At 34.5% G+C, this 19,653-nt stretch overlaps 1 protein-coding gene across 4 annotated transcripts in view; it reads right to left on the bottom strand.

Moving 5' to 3' along the window:
- LOC116171348 overlaps window positions 1-19,653 on the bottom strand; it is a 91,249-nt gene that overhangs the window by 10,421 nt on the left and 61,175 nt on the right. Inside the window, exon 1 of one of the 4 annotated variants that reach the window (XM_031488131.1) lies at window positions 14,348-14,368. The exons of the other annotated variants lie outside the window; for them this stretch is intronic. The gene's annotated coding sequence lies outside the window, so the exon portion shown is untranslated. Of the gene's footprint in view, window positions 1-14,347; window positions 14,369-19,653 lie in introns of those variants that run through there. 4 annotated transcript variants of the gene reach the window in all.

Below are 19,653 nucleotides of genomic sequence, written 5' to 3'. Positions count from 1 at the left end.
CATTTTTGTTAAAAATAGAGGGAATGGGCAAATTTATTGTCTTTTTACGAAATTCAAGGTCCATTAAATTTTATTTTTAAATGCCGTACGTTTTTAAACTTCCAGCCTCAAGTCAAAAATAATTTCCCTTAATTTAGTAAATTTTATGTGTTTACTTTTTGTTACTACCACGATTTTGGATTATCCAAAATATCATTCCAAGACAATTTACGTGATTGTAATAATGTAAGAATTATACGGACTTGACTTATTATTCACTGGCCAGTTTTCGGTGGTAATGTTTACGTAATTTTAAGAGTACCTAAATCCTGGAGCAGGTGAGGTTAACAAGCTTTTCGGATGGTTAATTTCATTGTTTGTTAAACGGTCACGTCTCTTTTAGCCCGTGACAAGAAGATTAAATGGCAGTATGTAAAAGATGTAGGTATTTGTAATTATAGCTTTGAATGCACTCGTATTTATCTAAATTAGAACGATGATGATTAATTCATTTGAATTATCATACAAATAGTAAGGTTAGTGCTCAAGTTTCATGTGTTAGCGAAAATTCAATCATGTTTTAGGAAATAAATCAGAATAAAAAGGCTTCAATTGCAAATGCGAATTTAATTCAGTGTTACATACAGAGTGGAAATTTTGTCTGGCACACTGTATCAATATTCAAAACTAGTAATTTTTGCAAAGAAATTGTTATGGTATCTACAATTATAAAATGTGTGCTACCAAAAAATAAAACAAAAACACCAATATAATTATTATAGTGATTTATTGGTGATATTGGCAACAAAACTAGTTTTCATTACATAATATTAAACAGCAAGCACACTGTTTGGGATATATCAGCATGAAAGGTATGCACTAAAAAAAGTGGTTGCTATTAAAAATTATATGCCTCCCTTGGCTCTGCAGGCATACCTACGCCACTACCTCAATTTTAAAGTATGGAGATTGGCAGCATATTTTTTTACAATTTTAAGGCTTCTTTAAAAAATATTGTTTTGAAGATATGTTCAGTGTTCAGACAAAATTTTGAATTATACTTCCATTTTGAATTGAATTCAGTAATACAGTAATGAAATGGGATTCCTTTCCCAAATGAAAAGAAATTGAGGTGGATTACAATGGCGGAACCACATATTCAATAGCTGAAATTATATCGGACTCATATACGATTTTAGTATCGATATAATTTTAAAGATCAAAATAGATAAGTGCCTTAAACCTAATAACAAAATAAAGGATAGGTAAGATGTCCATTATCTCCTAAAAAAATATTGCTAAAAATCCCTGTAAAGTGTTCATAGGTAATTCGTAATTATAATTATACTGTAGCGAACATTCCAGCAATCTCGATAGACATCGAATCAGGGCGAAGGCCTATGTGAAGCAATCCTTCCGGGAAAAATGACGTGTTTATTGAAGAACATTCCGAATCCTTCTAGAACAATTGTAGTTTACTGTATAAGCAAATTGTAGCGTATTTTAGTCAGTTCCAACGTCGACGCGCTTCAGTTATGTTATAAATAGTAATGGATAAATAATAATTACTGTTATAAATACACCCATTTTAAGAATGTTATAAATTTATTGTTAATTATTTGTAAATAAATAAATCACGTAATTAAATTTACGTTGACAATAAATCTGAATAAACTTGATAGCATGTGTGGGAGGATCAGTGCTGCCAACTTAATAATTCATAAAGCAAATTTCCCACCTAGGAATGTTGATTAGTCTCTCTAGTTTAATAAATATTTACTACGTATAGTGACTTGGGTTGGTAGAGCAGCCTTGGCTGAAACCCCGACCACTCAAAAATAAAATAAATAAAAATAAACTATAATTGATAACGTTTTTTAACGCTCGTTTTCCTAAAACGTTTCCAGAATTTTATCCAGAATTTGCCAACCTTTGTAGGAACCAAATGTTAAAAAAGAAGCAAAGGAACATGATGCGAGTAAGCATGGTTAACACTTTCAATGTGTATACTCGACTTTTTTTACACTTTATATACACTGTGCCCAAGATAAGGATGTCCCTTGGAGAAAACCGATTTAATTAATATCACAACAAATTATTTCCAACCAACTAAAATCAAACAAGAAACGCAAACAATTGAAAAGGATGAGCGAGTAATAATACAATACATGAAAATTGAAGACACTAAATAAATTTTTTTTTTATTTGTTTATTATCCCTCTCTTGTTCTGAGCCCTCAACAGGCTTGCGCCTAATTAAAGAGTGGCCCGCAGAATGCTTTTTAGAGGTGCCTCATTTATAATAAAGAGGAAGCGAGTTTAAATAATTTGCTTGAAGACTTAAAACAAGTTCGAGAAGAAATTGAAGATGACAGAAAAGAAGCAATAAAAAGTCGACGTATAGTTTTTGGGATGTCTGAGGGAGTAGGGGAGCGATTTAAAGAAGACGGGACTTAGAAGAAATTTGTAGTGGCAAGCTCCGTAATTACGGAAAAAAAGTTGTGCATCCAATTCGTTTATATGCAGTGCAACAAGTTTACGAACAAACGGCTACCTGTGGAAAGATTAAAAGCAATTAATTAAATCTTTTGTTTGCTGTTAATACCCTTAGTTACAAGCGTACATTGCGGAAGATCGGTAATTTATTACTGTGAATAACTCAAAGTTCATCAAAGTAAGCCTGAAGCTCAGTTTATTCATGTATATCAAATTGTATGAAATAGGATGTTTATGGGGATGTTTTATAAGGAATTTGCATTTGAAGTAATTTCTGAAGAGGTCAACTTACACGAGTTATCCCGTGAACAAATGTGTGTATTTTTGTTATAAACGATAAGTTAACTCAGGCCAAAGATAGGGTAATTTTATTTTTTCATTAATGGTCATTTCATTCCAGTAATGCCACTTTTTACTGTGGGTTTAAATTTGTTATGGAGATATGTAAATTCGTTTTGAGTAGGACTCTGTAACTACCAAGCGTTTGATTAATTAAGAATACTAAAAATCCTGATTATGATTCAGGTTGAAAACGTGATGCCGATATAGGTATTAAAAATTTAATTTGTGTTTGTTACGTGAAGTACCTCCATCTTTTTTTAAATCAATGTAAGGAAAACTGGAGTTAATCTAGTCAATTTATATGAGTATTGATCAAACCAGAGCATTAGGTTTTTGAGTTTCAGATTATAAGAGCAGATAAAGATCTGACATTTCACATGGTGAGAGTAATCGAAGGTTTAATTATGACTGAGCTAGCCGTGGTACTAATTTTTTCATTGCAAACTCCTGTAAGCGTAACTAGCCAGTTATACTACGTATTCGAATCTTTTAAACGCGATTGATTATGGTTCCTCAAATATGAGAATGTTTGCTGAACAGTAAAGGTACTGAGTACTGGGTACCTATAAGTTTTTTACTAAATAACATCAATTGTCTAGTAGCTTATTGCTAGAAACAAGAGTTCTTCATCTTATTGTTAAACTTATCCGACATTCCAAGGGAACAAATGCATTTGCAATGGAAGCTGTCTATCGAGTAAATTAGTAGTGACATTTATAAAAAAATTTGACTGACTGTAATATTGACAACCAGAAATTAGACACCTTTTCAATTTAAAAAGTTAAGAAGTTTGGAGTCAAGAACCAGAATAATCGAGTTGGTTGTAAAAGTTGTTAGTTTTGGTTACTCATGAAAAAGTTATCGTTAAACAATTGCGTCCCATTCAGGAATTCCGTATTTTTGGAACGCAAAATTAAAATGTTCTCTACTACATTCGTGTATAAAACAGAAGAAGACACGAAGAAAGCGTTTGCGCATACCATTAATTAAATTGTCCATTTGGACTACTCCTAGAAAAGGTAAGCTCGTTTCATTATTATTATAATACTGGTACATTAGTGGGATCGGATAACGTAAAAATATTTCATTACTGGCGGCGAACATGACTTTTTTCAATATAGTTTATGCATATATCAAAGTTCAAAAATCGCCCCAGACCCCAAAATTTCGAACCTCTTACCACCAGTAGTGACGTCATCTAACTAAGGACCTAAGACATCGGATCCCAACGGAGGCGGTACTGCCTCCCAGTGGGCGCTGGAGGATTCTAGAGGAGCGGCAGGTGCGCTCAGGAGTAAGTGGGGGTCGTTGATTATTTACATACAGAGAGATGGTCATGGTGTACTATTAACTAAGAAAATAAATTTTACTAAAATATTGATTAATTTATTATTATTGAAATGGATAAATACGTACTTTACTTAAATTGCATTATTTCGAATATGTATAGCATGCGCACGTCTATTACAGGGTGGCTAGAAAGTAATGGAAGAAGGCACTGCTGATGAAACGGTTGGAGGGATTGATTTCAAGTTTAGAGGACTTCAAAGAGACGTTATTACGCATATTTCGGAATAAAAACGAAATTTAAATGACCTATAATGTCATTAAAAAATTCAAGATGGCGGCCACCCTCAAAATTCAGGGTAATGAAGAAATTCCTTTTTCCTTATAACACGAGGGGATATTAGTTTTAAAACAATTTAAGAAGTAGCATCAGTGTGGGTCAGTATACCGAAAAGTCAATCAAAAGTAACTATGCCTATGATTAATCGACTAGGGGGCGGTAGCTATTTTTTTGCTCTTTAAGGAGGCGATGTTTCGAAAAAGGTTTGAAAATCTATGATCTAAATTGTAAGATATTATAAATAGTATATTTAACCCCTACATTTGGCGGCTATTCCAAAATATACAGCGAAATGATAGCAATGGATCATTAAAAGTTGGCAGAGTTAGATTTATCACTTATAACACCCTCATGGAATGAAGAAGCGGACGGACGCCTTTTCCTTCACGCTAAGCATGCGGCTAATAGTGATAATGGCCACAAATCCGTAAGCATTCGAACAGTAGACCCAGATGTTGTAGCCTTTGCAGTATCTGTCTTTTCAAATTTTTAAAGTAGACACGAATATGGGAATGAAACATCAAATTTTTAACAAAAAAAATTTGCAGAAATCATTTATTAGTACCTATAGACGATAGCCCGGTAAAATTAGACAAATCGACAATTATTGAGATACGAAGAATCGCGTACGATTTTCGGTAGGGAAATTTTTTTCACTCAATTCGGAAAGCAGGCTTTTGATCCGGCTCATTTTCAATAGCACTGATCCTTGAACGCGTAGAAATCGATTGGCGAAGGTTTGACATCGCTGTCTCTTTTCGTTCTCGAGTTAGATGAGAAACAGACGGACAGACGGACAAAACCATCACATAAGGGGAATTTCATTTCTTTCGAAAAATTCCCTTATAAACTAAAAATGGACCCCTATAAATGGCTCCCCTCCCTCGAGTTCACCTCCCACCTATAAGGACTTTTTATTTTCTTGAAACTTAGACACTAAGAAACAACTGTACCAATTTTCAAAACTCCGGAATTTTTTCCTTCGATTGGCCTTTATTTATGTAATTTTACTGGGCTACGACGTATATCGGTTTTTACTAAAATTTGTTACGTTGAATTGGATGTCTATGTGCTGAAAATCAGTTTCTCATTAGATGACGTCATTACTGGGGTTGGGGAGTCCGGAATTGTTGGGGTCTGGGGCGTTTTTGTATCTTTAGCATATACAGCATCCAAATCCAAAAGTTCGCATTCGCCGCCAGCACTGAAATATTTTAATGATTTTTAATGCTATCCGATCCCAGAAAGCTGTTGAAATATAGAACTAAGAAAATAATTACTCATTCTTCGAATCATTTACATAGTACGTGTAGCGTGTAATAGCTTATCGATGTAAGCACGAACCATGGCGTTACGATTACTAGTAATTTTTTAATAAAATCATTTAGGCTAACAGTAAACAATAATCGCTTGTTCAATTACAGTAATTAGCGTTTGGTCCCATCCCAGACTGTATTCATTGTTAAATTTAGACAAATTAACACTTCCTAGTATTATGCCCTTTATCTACTTGTATATGCCACCCAAGTGTCGAAATTATTTCTTTAGCACTTGTGTGGTATTTTTAGTATTTTTATTGCCACTCATACACTCTATTTACGTACTAGACCAAATTGGTGTAAACAAACGAAATGGCATTTGATGAACGATCGTCTAAAGTTCGATGTATGGAATTTTCGAGGTCGTGCCCGCGAATTGAAGAATCCCATTTTTTTGGCAAACCCAACAGGAAGTAGCATAAAATAGAAGTTTGGCAATTTTGCAAAATACACTTACTGTAAGAGCACACCTGGTTAAAATTAAGAGTTTCACAATTAAGCCGTGCACTCTACGTGGTTTATCAAAAATTCATCACAGCGCGTCGTCGCGCGGTACTTAGCAGTAGTCGCAAATAACCGTGACTGAAAACGTTACCTAAAATCTTACTTTTGAAAGATATCAAAGTAGATGTCAACGACCCAAAAATAATTGCAGAACGGCAATTCCGTCTTGTTTTACGACAAGAAAATACTTGACCAATAAAACAATCCTATCGAGTTTTAGCTAGATTCGTATAAAAGAAATTGCGCGTGTACCAAGTGCGACACTCCCTTAATTCCAACATAAATACATCACCGTCATTATTGGTAGTAAAGGCATGTTTCTACAGACATTGCAATCCATAAGCGCTCAACGTCAATTTACGTTACTTTAATCGCACGTTGAAGAATAAATATTTTTAATGGCGAGGTTGTTATGAATGAATGTACTTATTTTTTAGAATGATTTAATTTATTTGAAGGACGTTAATTTTAGTACTCTTCTCAAAGCATCCTCATTTTTCACTCTTTCTGCCCATTTCACATGTTACATTTTCCGCCATAGGTTTACCGCTTACTGATTTTGCGTTTAATTGCAAGGCAAGTTTTTTGCTACTTTCTGTTCTATTAGTTAAAAGGGGGGATATTACTTCGCCTTCCTGCATTTGATTTCCCTTAGATACCGCTAATTAATGCTTTGTTACTGGCGTAATTCTGCTTTCAGATCCTATGTCAGAAGACAATCGCCCCTGTCCGTGAAATCTCTGGACACCGTTTCTCCGACGTGATATCTGTGGCATCCGTTTCACAGCCATTCGCAAGTCCCATCGAGTTCGTCCGTCTGTTCCATTCCGTCAGCCTCCGTTTGAATTGGAAGTGATTTGTACTTAATTTAATTTTGAATGTCTAGTTTCTTTATACCAATTAAATTTAATTAAACTAATTTTAAAAGCTCACCGATTGCGTGCGAACTACCGAAGTTCGTCGCAACCTATATAGCTGTAGGTACGCTGTTTTCATTTTAATATAAAAATGGATACTAGGGAAATTGTATGCACTGTGACCTTCTTTCATATACGAGGATCTATTGACCAATTAAGCTTGATATTTCAAACATTCGACAAATGATAAGTGTTAACTATTTTCATTGAATTCAAATTTAACTGTAGTTCAATCAAGTAGTAATAAATACTTTAAATGTTTCAATTAGTCAACAAAAATTGGGGCAACTGTGCCACCTCCCACATGCTTAAATTTGATTTTAATTTATAGGTTTCTAACTCGACTTTTCGTTAGAAAATATCAGGAAATTACTATACGAACCCAGAAAAATAGATTTATCATTGCAATAGACATCTTACAACATCCTAAACGTGCAATTACAAGTCTTAAATTTTAACTAAGCCAATTAAACAATCGTCGTGTTTACCAATCCAATTTTATTTTTAGTTAGTGATACAAGACACAATTTACTCAGCCGCATTGCTTTAATCTTTGCCCTACATTGTTTTTAATTGCACTCATTGAAATCAATCACGAAGGTGAAATATTGCGACTCAAATTCTTATACTACGATCAACCAATTCTATGGCGATAATTTCCCAACTTCTTCAATTTATCATAGTTTTCGACTACAAGTGGTCATTAATTTGTGTTTATCATCTTAACGCATAAATTACTTTTATGGTGCTAATGTATTTCTTAAATTTATGTACAAATTGTAGCAATCAATTTACTTCCTCATTACGTATTATACAATGAGACGATCTTTTAAAGTGAAGATGTTATCTTTGAATGTCAGTTGAAATGAAGTGGTCCTAATGTGTGAAATGTCGGAAACATGTTTAGAGCTTTAAATCATTTTAAGCATTGATAATCTAGTGACATCATTCACGTACGACAGTTCCCATTTACTTATGAGTAAAGGCAATTTACGGTATCGACTGGATTAAGTAACCCTCCAAATTTCATCCCTGGATTTTTGAGCGCATCCTCATCAGGGAATGGGAATCCATAATTCGAGAAAGCTAGCCGTGTTAAGAAATGAAGGTTCGACTTTTTCACTTGTTTTAAGTTCAAAATGACCAGCAAAACAAAAATGCTCAAGCTACAATCAGTAAGCAACTTTCAGAGCTTCATTTTGTAGCAAGTTACATTAATTTGGTACTGCTTTGCCGCACTTCGAATTCCGAACTTTTTTCCGATTTTATGATGTCTTTGATATTTTAACACTAGACTTTCAGGTATCTCAAGTGAAGATAATTACGTTAATGTTGCACTTCACTTTCTTAAAATATTCGGACATATATCTTAACAAGTCGTTGGATGTATTCCAAACACAAAAATGTGTCAAACCAGTAATTTGTGGATTACGGCAAAACGCATTTTAGGAAGCGATGATAGATGAGATAAAGTCAAAGTGTCATGTAATTCCACAATCGGTTATCCCAATTCCAAAATACTACTACTTACTACTTAGATACACTTGAACAATAATTTAAACAATTAACATACATTTATGTAAGCGGTTGATAACAATATACATGCATTGATTATAAGATACCGTCGGCTACAGCCTACAACCAATTAAGGTTCTAGAGAAAACATAGCGTCTAGGAGACCTAGAGAGCATTATTTTAGCGTATCAAGAAATTGAAACTTTTATTGTCGGGTGTCAAAATGGCTACAAACATTCAAAGGCGGGGGCAAATAAGGTAATATTAAGTACCCAGCAGATAATGTTGTTTAAACACCGTTGACGTTATTTCAGTCTAAAAAAAATTACGGGGCACCCTGTATATGAGAAATGTTTCAATTTATTAAGTAAATCTGGGGGATTAAATACGAATTAAGCAAACAGAGTTAGTTTGGTCTATTTGAATTTGTATCTCGGTGTTGTTTTTCCTTTTAGAAATGTTGTAAATGCGCAATTCTTGTTTAAATTTCATCGCTCTTGTAATTTATACAATTTAGATAGGTTTTTAGAAGTAAGGCACATCTGGTAGTTGCGACAAGGAGTTTTATCAGGTGAAAATTAATTAACGCACTTGTTTTATTGCTGTTAAGAAGTAACGAAGAAGTTTAACGCGCGTTGCCCGTTTCCGGAAAGAGTTTGCCAAATTGAAAAAGGAAGCAATGTAATACACGAAACCTTTTGTTAAGGTTCTCTTCTTATTAAAATTTTAATGTTCTGCCGTCCGAACAGCCACCGAAAATTTGTTCATTTTATTCATCAGGCCAGATTTGTTAGTCATCAAGATCAGTATTATCAAGAACAATTGAATGATGTTCCGAAGCTGTCAGCGTTTATGTGAGTTAGGTGAAGTACAATGTACGATACCATACGACTCATATCTAATATGTTCAATCAAGCCTTGGAAGCTTTTATTTGTTTTAAAAATTTTTGTTTAAATTTTGTTTCATTGTGATTCGGAATAAGCCTAGGAATAAGCTTTTGCCATTGTCAATCAATTAATTATGTGTCTATTCGAATCCACTGTGCGACCCAGATAAAGTTTTTATGTCAGATTTTTTCTATTCGTGCTCAAAAGTTATTCGAGGTGTTCAAAAGCTGTTTAATAAATTCTTTGGAAGGTTTGGAAGTTGATCTAGGCCATCGAGTCTCTCAAATTGAGTCAATATTAGGATTTTTCTTATAGTAAATGCCGTATGTGTAACGAGAAGAGATTCTAAACATTCTAAGTTCTTTTAAGAATAGGAAAACTATGTTGAAAAAATCAAGAGATAAAGAGTGCAACAAAGAGGGCGAAGTGTTACTGGAATTATCAGAAAAGAAAGGTTGGAGAATTTTAAACGGAAATATGGAAGGAGATAGGGACGGGCAATTCACATCCATGGGAGAAAGAGAGAGGTCGGTAAATGATTGCATAAATGAAAAAACACTGAAAGAAAAAGATGAATTTCATATAGGAACAAGGATAGAATCGGATCACCAATTGGAATTGAGTCTAAAAGGAAAGATAAGAAGATCAAGAAATAAAAAGACGCAAAGACGAAGGGACATACAGTCATAGATTTAGTTATGGAAAAGAGATACGGTGGAGCTGTATAGAGGGAGACTAGAGGACCAAGGAAAAGAAATAGGAGAGAATATAGAGGGGCGGAGGAGAAGGAGAGTGTTAAAAAGCAACGTGAAAACGTGAGAACTGAAGAGGTTAGGGGGTGGGCGGGTGTACAGAAGAGAGAAATAGACATAGCGAAATGATGGAAAAAGAAAGAAGAGGGGCATAGAGGGAAAAGACGTGTGAGAGAACAGAAAACAAGTAAAAAAGATGTAAATGGAAAGAAAAGACGCAGAAACAAAAGAATACGAATAGCGAATAAGGGAAATAAAAACAAAAAAGCATTTTTGGAAAGTGGAGAAAAAAAGAAAAATAGAAGAGAAAAATACAATTAGAGAAATGGGAACAATATTTTGTCAAGTTACTACAAGGAAAACAGGAGAAAGAGGAGTCTATGGAGGGGGTTTGCCCGAAGAATGGAAGGAAGCGGTAATCGTGCCGACCTTCAAAAGAGGGAACAAAGATTGTGCGGGAAGTTATAGGAAAATTGCTATACTACGGCGTATAGAATCTATGCAACGATTCTGAACGAAAGCTAAATGGAAAAAAAGATGTTATCTTCAGAAAAGGGCGGGGAACAATCGACTGCATATGCTACGCGATCAAAAGTGAGTTGGTGTTGAGTCACCTTGAGTCTGAAGTGATCTGGACATTTAAGGGATGTCCACTTAGCCGAACCTTATTTACATGGAAAAAGGGGTAAGGTGGAGATATAGTAGTGGGAATACGAATGATGTGACCCTTGGCATACGCCGACGACGCAGTGATCATCGTGGCAGGTAGAACAGATGAAGGAAATGTTGGGAAGAATTGAAAGGTATTGGGAAAGGAAAGGAATTGAGGAGAATAGCAGAGGTGTAGGGGGGGGGGGGGAGAAGGGGGGGAAAACCGCATTTTTGTTTTACTTTGTTATTAGTTATTTTTTTTAAAAAGTGTTGCGTCCGATAAAGATTGATTGATTGATCACAACCCCTGAGGATGGGAACACTTCCTGTGCCTATATTTTATTATTACAATATGCAGATATAATTGATTTTTCAAGGCTCATATTTTCATAAATATTTTTTCTTGAACAATTTGACAAGTAAATATAAATGTTCAAACAAAATTAGAATTAACTAACAATTTATACGACTATTAAACTGCTATAGGTGTCATCATGTCATCTACTGAAAATTAATAGGGTAATTTTGTTAACGCCTCTCATACTTAATGCAGTGTATGTGCCGGTCCTAGTAACGCAGTATACTAATTGTAAACAGGAATAGAAATTTAGACAGGATAATGTCCACTTCTTTCAAACTAAACGTTTCTTTCGGCATAATGTAGATCATCTTTAAACACAATAAGTGCCTAGGCATCCTGGACCCAATACCAAACGGACGAAAATCTGAAGTGGTTTGCTACGCATTTGTTAAAATTTACTGGACCTCAAGATTCATTACCATCGTTTCGTTTCTTCATGTATTCCCTTTAGAGTTTATTGGAGATGTTAGACGTTCGTTTTTCTTAACTTTTTAGCCACGATATTTTCTAAATACCTAATGCAAATTGATGCAGTTTCCATAGTAATTCAAGACAAGACATTTTCTGGCACAGTGAATATTAATAATAAATATTTGGTGAAAACTATATAACAAAATTAGGTATTACAAAAATAACATCAAACTACTATGTTATACTACTACTATGTTATACTGTGTTGGTATAATTGAAGTATTGGAATAATGTGTATGTTAACAAGGTCAATTGCTCTACTATTCAAAATAATTACCAAGCGTGACAAGTCAAATTTTAACGACGGTCCAGACATCGGACCGCGCCGTTACGGATTATTTTACAATGTTATAATTAACACCGGTAATTGCTATCTAAAGCATTTGCTATATATGCTTCGTCCAATTGGTTGGGTAGTGACCGATTCCTGTTTATCGGAGCAGTCATCAGAAGGAATTTGACTGCAACAAAATTGAGTAGGTATGTTCTGTGTCTGGTTAAATTGAAGAAGCTTCCTACTTTTATAGCTCGGTCAATATCGACATCAAACATTGCAAACGCGCATGTAACTACGATTTTTTTATATGTTGTTAGGTCCCTTGAGAGTAGTTAACACCCAAGTTTGCAACCCTGAAAACCTTGTGCTACCCCCACGGTGCTCGAAAAACTGCGAAATTTTGGCACATATTTCAGTTGTTTAGAAAAATGTACCTTAACGAAGAGTTTTTTCAAGTACGTGTTCTAGTACTTTAATAAAGATAACTAAATTTGCTACAATTTCAGCGAAACCTGAGCACGCTATGTCTTTTGGTTGCGAAAATACAGCAAGTCAAAGATGGGCAATTTTCCCCCAATGCTAAAAAGTACGAAAATCTGTTTGTTCTGGAATACAGTTTGTAAGGTATTTGCCTGTTACAAACAGATCTGGGATTTTGAACAGATAACAATCTGAAGGGAGACACCCCCAGATTTTTCAATGTCTTGACGCGAATCTTCATAATTTGCAGTAGTGAGGGATAAAAATGCTTTCACTACGTCTTAGGACTCTTAGGGACACTGGTTCCAGATTTCAAAGGCGGACAGGTACAAGGAAATTGATCACAGTTGTTATTAGGGTCGAGTTAAATTTAACAACAAACCCTAATTATTGATCTGCCCTCCCTCTCATCCCCCAAAGAGACATAATATATAACACAGTTAGCATCAGATTAATGACTAAGACGTCAGCAACAAGCCAGAAACTGGATTTTGTGTGAATATCGGGGGTCTTATGTTCCGTTTGCCACGGTCGAAATTGCAATAACGCCATCCCTATAGTTATGGATGAGGAGGACGAGGATGAGGACAATCCAACACCATATGCCGACCCGCCTCCACCTCCAGAAAACACTATCTCTCCACCCCCACTCCCCCCCACTGATCTTGAGTGGTTGAACCTGGTCCTTCCAAAAGGGCGAGAGTCTAAAGCTCTTAATTTGTGTAAATTTAAAGTTTTAATTTATTACTGTTTTTTGTATTTACTTGCATCTTAAATGCCAAATTTGTACTTTTTGTTCTTCATGAATAATACATATATTATTGAGCACAATGTTTTTATTATTTAGCGAAAACCTAATCATCCTTTAATATTATAAACGTGAAAGTTTATAAGTATGAAATGGACGCATGGATGTTTGTTAATCTTTCAAACTACTGAACAGATGAGTTTTCCTAGCACTGCGGGAAAATTGCCCATCTTTGACTTGCTGTATTTTCGCAACCAAAAGATATAGCGTGTAGCAAATTTAGTTATCTTTATTAAAGTACTAGAACACGTACTTGAAAAAACTCTTCGTTAAGGTACATTTTTCTAAACAACTGAAATATGTGCCAAAATTTCGCAGTTTTTCGAGCACCGTGGGGGTAGCAAACTTGGGTGTTAACTACTCTCAAGGGACCTAACAACATATAAAAAAATCGTAGTTACATGCGCGTTTGCAATGTTTTCTTTATTTTATGTAGATTTTGACCGGTCTATTAGTCCAAAGGATCAAATTAAAATAAACATATTTTGTACTCGCCTTCGTCACTGATTTAGGGTCTTAGTGATCTCAGATCCGTATATCTAGATCAGTTTTATTAGTAATGAATTAGAGAGAGATACTTAATTCCTCCTGCCGCGATTTCCTTTGATTTTAATACTTATTGAAAAAGGTCAAGGTTTGGGTTAAATACAATTTCTAATAATACCAAACTGCAATAATTGTACTCGTTTCATTGCATGCCAAAAGGTGATGCACTAGCACATGCCAAGAATTATTTGGTGACACTTAAATCGTAACAGGGTTCTTATCATAAATCATAGCGATTCTATTGCTACGTTGAGTGACACTATTTTTGTACCTAAGCACTGACATTTGAAGAAACTCTGTAGATTGCAGATAATTTTGACCTTGTTCTCTGGTCGGGCAGCTTTATTCGTCCCAATCGACTTTACTAACATGGCCAAAAATAGGTAGCGAGAAAGCCTTTCAGTAGTGAACTTACGTGTTGTTTGAGCTCCTTTTGGTCAAATTGTATAATCCATGATAACGTCTGACTCACATCTCATAGTATAGCATTAAAAATGAAAACTGGCGGTTCTTAGCTGACGCTTGGGGACCTGCCCAAGAATTTCCTATAAAAAGTTCGGCCACAAAAAGCAATGCAACCAACCATTTCAGGAGAGAAAGACCCCACTTGAACACTTTATCAATTTTTACCTTGCACTCATCAGTTATTTATAAGGAATTTCAGTAGTCCACTTCTCCCAATTCTAAAATTAGTACAGAATTCGAAATGAATGTATAGGATTCAAAATTAGATGAAGAGTAATTTGCAGTTTCTGAGCATGTCAAAAGACGTAGCTAAAGCCTAAATTCACAAGAGAATGTCACAAAAATCGTGTAGTACACATTTATTGTAAAAATTAGAATAGGTACGTAGGTAATATAATTAAATGCAAGCACTTTATGGTCGTTATGTAATAGGAAATTAAGTTATAATTGGAATTGTGCACAATTGTAGAATTTATTGTAGATGTGAATGCACTTCTTCATTTTTATATCTAGTTTGTATACAGTAAATAAATTATTGTGTAATTGCTTGTAGACTCCGATTGTAGGTGTAGACCTTTTTTTCCTAGAGAATGACCTACACTATGGCCACTTGTGAGGGGCATTCTTTTGGCAATCGGAGAATATATTACATCACTACTGATGTAATTAATTATTATAAAATTTACTACCTATCAGAGCTGAGCAGAATACTTTCAAAAAGTATTTAAATAGATACTAAATAGTAAATACTTTACACAAATCAAAGGTATGAATACTAAATATTTTACGTCCAGCACAAGCGAATACTAGATACAGATACATAGAAAAGTATTCGAATACTTTCAAAAGTATTCTAATACTATCAAAGGTATTCGAATACTATAAAAAGTATTCGAATACTTTGAAAAGTATTTCATTAACTTACTTTGAAAAGTATTCGAATACAGTAAAAAGTATTCAAATAGTTGTCACTCAAATACATTAAAAATTTAAAATAGTATACTAGATAAAAGTCTTAATACTACTTAAAAAATCAAGTTATACTTTGTATGGGGTTAGCTTTTTTATATTTCTATTGTTATATACAAATTTAAGGGGAGTAAAAGCGTATTATTATTATTATATAGGAGGTACCTACCAGGACCTTTCTGATACCAGTTATATTCTTAAGAATACGCGTACCAGTTTTTAAAGCGCCGTGCACATGATACGTACGCCTTTCTGAAATTAATCCTAGCGATTTTGGAACAGATCCATTTGTGACCATCCGTTTGTCCGTGTGCATGATAACTTGTTTAGAAACGTGCGATCCCTTTGAAAATTGGTACACATGGTCTTAGGATATAAGAATGGTCCCTATTGTTTTTAAATTACGTAGACTATCGAGTCAAAAAATTTCACTCCAGGATCGTTCGGTATTCAGTTGTATCGGATTTTTATATTTCATTTTGTGACAAGGGAAACTTTCCCTAAACATTTCTAAATTGTTCTCAAATATTTGAATAACTTAAAAGTACTGCGTTTTTTTGAGGCCGGAAAAAAATTGTCTGAGATCGACCGGGAAAAAAACATTTTCTTATAGAATTTGGCCCGTAGAATCCATAATTTCAAACAGTTTGAAGATTGGGCTACTAGTTCAAAAGTTACTGCCCTTTGAATTTTCTTACGAAATTGATTTCTAGTCTATAACTTTTGATTGAGAAGTCTGATCGAAAAAGTACGAATTGTTTTGGATTCTACGCACCAAAATTAATAAGAAAAAGTGTTTTTCCGAGAAATTTTGGTGCAGTCGATTTTTGGTAAAAAAGGAAGGTTATACACTGCCTTTTTTTGAGCCCCGAAAAAAAAAATTGTCTCAGATCGATCCGGAAAAAAAATTTTCTTATAGAATGTGGCCTGTAGAATCCATAATTTCAAACAGTTCCAAGATTGGGCTACTAGTTAAAAAGTTACAGCCCTTTGAATTTTCTTTCGAAATTGGTTTCTAGTCCATAACTTTTGATTGAGAAGTCTAATCGAAAAAGTACGAATTGTTTTGGATTCTACCCACCAAAATTCATAAGAAATAGTGTTTTCCCGAGAAATTTTGGAGTAGTCGATTTTTGGAAAAAAGGAAGGTTAAGTATCCAAATACTATGCGAAGTATTCGAATACCTCTCAAAGTATTCAAGTATCTTGCGAAGTATTCGAATACTAAATATTTGTGAAAGTATTTGAGTTACAAATACAAATACTGCTTCCATAAAAGTATTTAATTACAAAGTATTTGAATACTTTAAAGGATTTAAATACTAAAAGTATTTACAAAATCGAATATTGCCCAGCTCTGCTATCTATGTAATAAGCATGAGGTCAAACTCCAATCAAATGTTGACTTTGATCTATTGTTCACGTGTATTGTGCACGTGTGGAACAGTATTTAGCACAATCTTAATTTCAGTTACAAATAATTCACGTTAACTAGACGCGTAATTTCGCAAGAGCAAGAGCATTAATTAATAATAATAGAGTACAACCTATGATCAAACTCAACGTTAATTAAATCGTGTCCCCAAGCCACGACCCCAGTACTGTTTTGTGCTTTTATGTCGATACAATTAGACCACAGGCAACTATAAAAACTACGTGCAAATTATTATGTATTTAATTCAATTAACCAATGTCAAATAGAAAGAAATTACCTTGAAGTACTACTATGGTGAATTTGCACTCAATGTATTTAACGAGTGTCTGACAACATCGGTACTGTTTCTACTAGGTAACAACTCTAAGACGGAACTTCATTGACTGTCTACAATATTCACATCTTTTCTCCGACTTTACCCTACGAACTCGTTTCTAATACTGCCCCCCGTTCGCATCCTTCGCAAGTTAAATTTCAACCGATTTTTTTTAGAGAGATGATCGGTTCCAGACAATTTGTTGCTCGGTTCTAACATCTTCGGCATCTTTCTCAGCTCTCAACAATTGCTGATACACCCTGTGTGGCTGCAGCAGCTGATGGTGGTAGTGCAGCTATTTTTATGAGGTCTTAAAAGCTGCCTTCCTATAATTAATGTACCTCAGATGGCTTATTGACGGCTAAGTCCTTTCTGTGTAGCCGTACACATTGGCCACGAAAAAACGCTTCCTTTCTGACATATAGGCCAAAAACAGAAAAAAAAAATGCCAAAATTTAGCCAAAACGTACCAAAAAAACAACTCTTTGGACCAAATTTTTACTTGCAAACTTAAATTCGTGTTCATTGACCCAAAAAGCATAGAATGGGAGAAAATCAAAACTATAGCAAAACTGTACTCTGAACCCCCATTTCTTTCCTCATATACCTAGCATACAGGAAATAAACCCGTAACGAGTGACATTTGAAGAACCCATTTTACTTCACTTACTTACTCTTACACTAACTGACGCAACCGAAACGAATCGCTACCCACCTCTTGCAATCGTGTTAGATACTTTAGATCGAATTACATTCAGTAATTTAGAGCGTAAAAATCTAAGACAATTTCACGCTAATCAACTACAGCAGAGGATTTAAAAAACGTTCCACATAGAAAACTAGAAAAAGAAGTAAATTTAGTTCGTTTTTCTCGTTTGTAGAGTTTTGAAAAACAAGCAAATCTTTAAACCAATTTATTTCAATAATCACCTTACCCTATATTATTGGCGAAATCATCTTGGACAAATTAAAATGAATTTGTTAAATATTATATGAAAGTTACAAAAGAGTGTTTAGATTCGAAAAATCTCTCAAGTCTTTACAACACACATTTCTAAATAATGTTTCGCAGTTAATTTATGCCGTTACTTTTGGGATTTATTCTTGCATACTTCAAAGAATCGCCAATTTTTCAGAGAGAAATTTCACTTGAACATAGCGACTTCACGTCTAGTAACCTTGACATTATTTAAAGAAAAGTAAATAATCGTCAACCTTCCTGAATTTTGTTTTTCATTATTGTTGTCAAAGCTTCACCGTAAATAAGGTCTCCCAAATCCAATTTTAAGTTCGTCCACGATTTTGTCAGGCAGAATGTTTGAACTGGGTTACTATTAGTTAAGTGAGTAGGAGTGTTACGATTTCATTCTTTTTATTAGCTATAACAGTCAATTTTATGGTGAACTTCTTGTAATATTCATTAATAGTCGTGTGGTTGCCAAAATTATATAACGATACGTATATTTATAAAAATATTTTGAGATCAAATTCGACTACATAGCGCCTCTTTAGTTTTCGCAATGTATGTCGCCCTATTTAACAGTTTTTTTTTGAGACATCTCGCTATTATTTCTGGATGTGACCACTTTGTGGAAATGAATTAATGTATTGAGAACTTTAAAAGACACTTCAAATCTTCAAAATTTATTTGTTTATAGTCATGAGTGAGACAACAGTCATGCATTTTTGGAAAAATCATTGCAAAACGTACAAACTTATATATACTGCTAGTGAATTATACCTATTGCAAAGCCCTCATATTTTTTCACTATTACTGTAAAACTTCCAGATGATGCCCACGCGGCACGTGAATTTTTTTGACCGATTTACATTTTTATTTTACATAAAAGTGACATTTTATTACGGCCTGTAGGCATTTATTGCGAAAGGGTTACAACATCAATTTAAAATGATGTTACGATACGCAACTTAATTGAAATTCAAAAAGTAATTAAAAACGATTAAAGCGTGAAGGGAAACTAGTTACATTAAGAGCTACAGTGGCCCCCAAGGTAGTGAAAGCTCATCCAATAAAAGCACAGTTATTTTGATTGTATCAGTAATAAGGCTGATCTCATCGTCCATTCTAGTGTCAATACGTTCAGAGAAAATATTGCGCATTCTAAACCCTACTAGGAATTGTTGTCGCTTTTATACATATAATATAACAATCAAATACCCGTGGAATAATGTTTAAAAAGTCCCTCAGAGAATTGCAGAAAATGGATTTCCCATACTTTTCGTGCTAGAAACGTCCCTTAAAAAGTTTTCGAAGCGCTTACCAACTGATCGGCATTTATTAATCGGTAGAGGATGGAAGCTTTATGGGGGTTCGATGGTGTCCGTCTGTGTATCCGTCTGGCCGTTCGTGAACACCATAACTGCCAAACGCTTGGGCCGATTCAGTTACTTTGTAGAGTTGGCCACATGTAACAAGCCTATTGAAAAGTGCTTTAACGTTTTTTAAACCGCTTAAGGAGTTAATTCTTCCTGCAGTTCAGTTTTGCTTTTTGAAACCCTTCTTCTTCCAGAACGA

This window comes from Photinus pyralis, unplaced genomic scaffold (assembly GCF_008802855.1).
Source record: "Photinus pyralis isolate 1611_PpyrPB1 unplaced genomic scaffold, Ppyr1.3 Ppyr1.4_LG5, whole genome shotgun sequence".
NCBI classification, from domain to species: domain Eukaryota; kingdom Metazoa; phylum Arthropoda; class Insecta; order Coleoptera; family Lampyridae; genus Photinus; species Photinus pyralis.
Note: the sequence above shows the minus strand (reverse complement) of the source record. Positions and strands in the feature narration are given on the sequence as shown.